This window comes from Chionomys nivalis, chromosome 4 (assembly GCF_950005125.1).
Source record: "Chionomys nivalis chromosome 4, mChiNiv1.1, whole genome shotgun sequence".
NCBI classification, from domain to species: domain Eukaryota; kingdom Metazoa; phylum Chordata; class Mammalia; order Rodentia; family Cricetidae; genus Chionomys; species Chionomys nivalis.
Window position 1 is genome coordinate 37696054 of NC_080089.1, and position 6947 is coordinate 37703000.

The 6947-nt window shown below is 34.7% G+C and overlaps 1 pseudogene; it reads right to left on the bottom strand.

The window, feature by feature from the left end:
• Nucleotides 1-5365: 5365 nt before the first annotated feature.
• Nucleotides 5366-6301, bottom strand: LOC130872745 (olfactory receptor 149-like; annotated as a pseudogene).
• Nucleotides 6302-6947: the final 646 nt, after the last annotated feature.

A 6947-nucleotide genomic window follows, 5' to 3' on the forward strand; every position in this document is an offset into this window, starting at 1 on the left:
AAATATGCAGGCCAAATGATTGGTCTAGAAAAGCCATATTGCGTAAGGCAACCCAGACGCAAAAAGACAAATATAATATGTACTCACTCATAAGTGGCTTTTCAACATAAAGCAAAGCAAAACCAGCCTACAATCTATAACCCTGAGAACCTAGACAACAAAGAAGACTCTAGTAGAGACATACATAGACCTATGTAAGAAGAAGAAAAATTAAAGAGCTCCTCTGTAAATTGGGAATGTGAAGGTCATGACAAGGATAGAAAGGAAAAGTGGAGGAAAGGAAGGTAACAGTAAAAAACATATAGCTCAAAAAAAAATGAAAGCATAAAATTATTTTAAATCTTTGTTAAATTTTATTTTCATTAAACATTTGCTTTGCTGCCTCTAGAAATGTTTAATAGTAAAACATAAAGAAATAACTTTAGGAGAGGGAAAATCATTGAAAATCTGTTCCTTAGAGTTGGTGGCATCTTTGTGGCACCCTTGTTAGATCTATTTTATCTGCTTTTCTCTTAGTTGTTTGATGCTCCAGATTAAAGCAGGAAAGGGATTCAAGTCTTTCAAGTTCACTTTATATTGTAGTCAAGAGTTACCAGTGCATCAAAGAAACTCTACCTTCTGAAGATGACTCTCAAGAATCCATCTTGGATTATGGTGTACTGTAAAGAAAATTTGTAAGATAAATTGTCCCACTGAGAAATAATAGCCTGTGTCTTTAACGCCAAAGTTCCAATGTGGGAGTAAACTCTCAGATGTTCCTATCTGATATGACTTTTCCAAAAAAGTAATCACACCTACCTAGAAGAAGAGCAAATCCTCTTCTTTTGAGTCTGTGTATTTCTATTAAAGTAAAAATTTTTGTATAAAAGTAAGTACCTGCTAGTTTTGAATTTATAAAAAAAAAAGTGGGTAAATGGCTATTGTTTTCATGGCTGTTGGTAACAGTCAGGCCTGTATCCTTGAATCCCACTACTGCCAAGCATGTTGACTGCGTGCAAGTGTACAGGGTAAGGTTTATATAAAACATGGCATCCCCATGCAACTGTTTCATCAAAGGCTTAGATAGGAAAGTTTAGGCTCTGATTTGGAAATATGTCTGTTGGTTTGATCTCTGAGTTAGGTTAAAAGCTTTATGACTTTCATGGTTGGTAAATTTTTGTAAACTAGCAGTTCACTTCTTATTGGACTTGTACTTAAAGGATTTCTGGGTAGTAAGAAGAAGACACACAGACTAATTTTGAGAGAACCCTATTCATCACTACCCCAATTAGTACTTAACAAAATATTAAAAAGTGGCTCCATTAACTTGCACATTAAAAGATATATAATAAAAATTTGAGATCAGAGATTTGTTATTTCAATTTATCATTATATGTGTGTGTGTATTGTAACAAGTTATACAACATCATCTAATCATGCTGGTAGTTTACATCTGTTTTCATTTTTTGCCTAGACTTGTGCATTTTATATTATGTTTAGTGGAATTTTATGTAAATCTCCAGAGTATGCTCCCTGAGTATGCTATAGTGAGCACTGAAAGCATACAAACAGGTAGCAAAATATTGATTAAATAGGTCAAATTTATGAACATATATATGCATCTTTGTGAATATACATATGCATGTAATACAAGTAGTGAAAAAAGACATTATTGATTTTAAAGATTAAGGAAGTTAGCCGGGCGGTGATGGCACACGCCTTTAATCCCAGCACTTGGGAAGCAGAGGCAGGTGAATCTCTGTGAGTTCGAGACCAGCCTGGTCTACAAGACCTAGTGCCAGGACAGGCTCCAAAGTCACAGAGAAACCCTGTCTCGAAAACCAAAAAAAAAAAAAAGATTAAGGAAGTGTATGTAGAAGGATTTGAAGGGAGAAATAGAAAATTTTTAAATCAAAATATAATCCAAATACCTCTAATACAAAGAGTGATTTTCATGACTTAATTTGGGTTAGTATCGAATTTCCTATATATTTCTGCGTTATTTTATTAAATTTTGAATGGTAATATCTCTTGTTCCTCAAAAGTATTCATAATTATTAGAGTATCCCATTGGCTGATACATAGAAAGTATCCATCAAATGTTACTTATTAAAATTACAAGTTCGTGTGCTTATGATACGCATATCTGTATATGCTAAGGTAGACCAGGCCATCGACGAAACAAAGTCCTTCAATTTTTTTGGATAACTATTTCTTTCCTATTTATCTTGTAAACTGGAATGAATCTTGACTCTTCGAAACTATGTACACAAGAAATCATGGGAAATATAAATAATTCTTAACAATAAAATATAAAAAGAAAATGTTACATTTGTTGTGAGGTAGATTATATTGTAAATGTGAGCTCCTCTGATTAAATGTTATTTTGCTAAGGGTTCTTACCTGTTATAGAACTCAGTTTCCACATTTAAAGAGAGTATGGATTCTAATGCAAACTTTCATCAAGCAGTGTGAGGATTTAATATACTATACACATGGATCTTAAAGTTGACTTGGCACAGGGTTGGGAGATTAAAAACATGTCTCCTATCCCTTTTTCTTAGAAGTGTTACCAACACCAACATCCATGCTATTATTCAATTTTATACACTGTTGTTAGCAGTTCATGTGTCTCATAATAATCAGCACGATAACTATCCCTGTTAGGTAGAGTAAAAGCCACAGTTGTATGGCTAATTAGCCTTCTGTTTTAAAGAAATTGTTTTAGATAGTCTTCATTGTGATCAATGAATGAAACATGTCTGAGCGCAAAAGAAGAAAAACAATTGTTTATTCTGGAGCAAAATATGAATAGATATAGCCTAAGAACATCGATCTAGGATTCCTCAAACATCATGATACAAAGAGCTAGCAGTTTCATAAACATTTTAGAATAAAGGAACAAAGAAAGTCATAAATTAACATGGTATTCAATTGAATTTATGGGTACATAGGTAGGTCATAGCCGAGTAGAGGTGAGAGTACTATACTGTAGCTTTAGAAGTTAGTGGACAGCGTTTTTAGCAGTTTGGTTAGTAGATACTAGTGATTTTCTCAGACATTGCAAAAGATTTACCCAATGGTCACAAAAGTTGTTAAGAAATTGATAAATGCCTCCTAAGCAAACTAAATATGTCCCAGTATAAATTAGCTATGAACATGCAATGTCCCAACCACTCGACATCACTGATGTTCTAATCAGCTGCCTCTTTAGTCACGGTTTCTTTTCTTAAACTCTCATGCATAGGAGTCTGAACTGTTTAAGATAGAGATTAGGATAAATCGGTGCTAAAATACAAGTTTTTAGAAAGGGAAAGGATGAAGAATTGCAGCCCACAACTATTTCAAAAAGAAGGGGACACGGAAAAAATGATCATTACCTTAAGAAAAAAGTCAAAAGTGTGATTTGAAAACTTCATATTCTATTTTCTCTAAAATTTGATTAAATAATGTGTGATTCTTTAGGTAAAACAGTAAGCAGCATAAGAAAAGCTCCTAATTCATTGTTTATATTTTAGTGGAGAGAGAAAGAATAGCAACGTGAAACAAGAAAAGTGTTTCCATTAGTTTCACATGTCAGAGATTCGAAGACAGAAAAATGAGCTGAAAAAGTGTGATGTGAACATACATGAACAGTGCTTAATAGTACAAGTATGACATGTAGTACAAAGCCTTAGACATGGGAAGGTACAGCTACTAAAATGTCGAGTAAAGGAATGGGGACACAACACATGATCGGTGTTGAAAAGCATTTGCTGCTCCTCCATGTAAACCAAGTTGGGTTCACATCACCCACACTGGAGTGCTAACAACCACCTGCAACTACAGGTCCAAGGCATCTCATAACCTTTCTGGCCCTCGCTCTGTGATTACTGACATAAATATGACATACACTAACACAGACACATACACACACATAATTGCTTGAATATTGAGGAAGACAACAAAAAAGTTATCTTTTTCAATATCTTTAATAAGTGAGTGAGAATTTTTTTCTTATTAATATCAATATGAAACAAATGCAAGAAAAAATTGCTATCCTCAAAATACTGAGAGATAAAAGTTGATGCAACCTGTAATGACAAAAATAAAAACATTACCTCTTCCTAAATATACTGTTTCTTTCTAAACAATAATTTGAAATTTCATTAATTATAACTCATTTGGAGCTCTTAATTGACTTATCAGGTAAAGATAGCAATACATAGAGGGCCTTGACATCATCAGCATCCGCTGATGCCAGTACTGGCCCACTAATCACTTCTCTTTTGTTATGCTTTCCTAACAATTCACTATCTTACACTTGGTCCAAAGGAGTGAGAACTCCAAAAATGTTTGCTTGTTGCATGACTAGAAAATAATACTACCACCTTCTTTATTTTATTTAATAAAAGTTCTTTTCTAAACAAGAACTATGACTACCATTGCAAACTGTATGGCGAAAAACCTACATACCTTCAACCCTACAAAAAGAACTCAACAGGGTACATTTAGGGATAGATATGTATATATAAACACATATAAGCATGCAATAAAAATTAATGAAATCCAAGGCCATGAATTTGAAGAAGGTGGGGAAGTGTATATGGTATGGTTTGGAGGGAGAGAAAAGAAGAAGGAAATACTGTAATTAAATTATAATCTCATAAATAAACAAAAAGAAAAAAGTGTTTTATGAGGGGAAAACAGTAAAGTCATGCCTTGCATGTAAAGAATATCCAGAGCCACAAACCAACTACTGATCGGAGTTTTCATGGACTTTTGCTTTTGCTTAGGATACCAAAACAAAATTAAAATAGTAAAAAGACCAATAGAGCCAGCCTTCCATTCTCAGGAACTTCCTGATTGCAGCCTCCGCACTTCCATCACTCTGAGAATGAGACCAGCAGATGGCTACATATGCCACACGAGGTCCCTGATTAAAGCATCTGTAGGAAACCTGGATCATGTCATATCTAGAGGCACTTGACTGTTGTATTCATTTTTACTGAACAGTTGCTTTGGTTTCAAATCATAAGAAAGTTCCCAAAGTCATTGGCTTGATCTGCTCTTAGTTCTTTTGCAGCAACTTCTAGACTTTGAAAGGAAAATATATTCCATGCAGACATTTGAAGAGATATTTAAATAATTACAACAAAGGATGGTGGAGAAAATATCCATAGGAAGATGATCTGAAGATTAAAAAAAGGAAGAGAAATTTGAGAAAAGTATCATACTTTCTGGTAGAAGAATTTATTAGTAATTTAATCTTTAGTGATTTACTCTTTTTCGTCAAGTCCTGATCACTGGTAAAATGAGCAATGGTAACATCTTGTTTTTGGTTATACAAAATGAATTACATTTTGTAGGAAGTGTGATAGCAAAGTAATAGTTTCTGATACTTTCTCTAGAATTTCTCAAGTAGGAAGGCCACTTTCCATAGTACTTTCTTCAGAGAACCTTTTACTTCCTTATTCCTCAAACTATAGATCAAAGGATTCAGCATGGGGATAACCAAGTTGTTAAAAATTTGAATGGCTGCATCTAAACAAGGGCTTGTGGTTGGCCTTATGTATATGAGGACAACTGGCATAAAGTAAAGCAGGACAGCAGTGAGGTGGGCACTGCAGGTAGTAAAGGCTTTGTGTCTACCTTCAGCTGACTGGATCTTCAAGATGGAATAGACTATATAGCTGTAGGAGGTAAGGATGAGTAAGAAGCAGCCAAGAGGCATGAGGCCAACATTGATGAAACCCACCATTTCCTGGGCTGATGTGTTTACACAAGCCAGCTTCAACTATACTAGCATCTCACAGAAAGAATAGGCCACCTCGTTAGGACCACAGTAGGGCAACTGGAAAGTGATAGTGGTTAAGAACGTAGCCTGAATGCAGGCAAAAAATGATGTCCCGATAGCAAGAATGGCACACATTCTGTTGTTCATAATTATTCTGTACCTTAGAGGGTGACATATGGCTACAAAGCTGTCATAGGCCATCACTGTGTACAGGAAACATTCTGTACAACCCAGGAAATGGTAGAAGAAGAGCTGGCACACACAGCCTGCATAGGAAATGGCTCGGCTGTTTCCTGAGAGGTAGAACAGCATCTTGGGAGAAGTCACTGAAGGGAAAAATATGTCACACACAGAGAGCTGGCAGAGGAAGAAGTACATGGGAGTGTGAAGCCTTGTGGAGGAGGCAATTGCAAGGAGTATGAGCAGATTCCCCAGCAAGGTGAAGATGTAGAAAGTTAAAAAAAGGGTAAAGAGAATGGTCTCTAGTCCCTCTGTTTGTGGGATGCCCATCAGGATAAACTGAGTCACCTCTGAGAGATTCCTCATTGTTTTGAGAATGTCTGATGTCAAAACAGAACATAGACCAACCTCTCCAGGACATGAATCCTGAAGTCAAACCCACATGCTCTCTGGTAGAAGTATGTATTTTGTTTTTGCACAATTGATCTTCTTATATGGAAAAAATCTACATAAAACATAAAAACAATAAAGTTTTAGATTATATTTTGGAATGATTAAGTGCTCTTAGAAAGTTAAATTTACATCAGATCTAGATTTAGATAAAAAATAAAAATCATTTTTCTGAGGACCTTGAAGTTAACAGATAGAACAAAATCTGGAAACCCCCAGATATACAAGTTTGCCATCCACTATACTCTTGATTTTTGTTGTTGATATTGTTATTGTTGTTGCTGTTTTATTTTGTTTCTGTTTGAGATAAAAATTCAAATTGATTATGCCTACTCAGGAGAATGACACTCTAATATTTCAGTGATTTTTTTGATTTGCCAACAAGAAAATGAAAAAATAACCTTACAGTGACTAAATAAATAGATTGCATATCCAACATTTACAAGAATAACATTTATACTATTTTTAATTCAATAAAAATCAAGTAATACCTTGGCTTCAAAAAGACTGGAAAACTATTCTTAAACATGTATATTATCAAGTAAGGTACATGAATGTATAT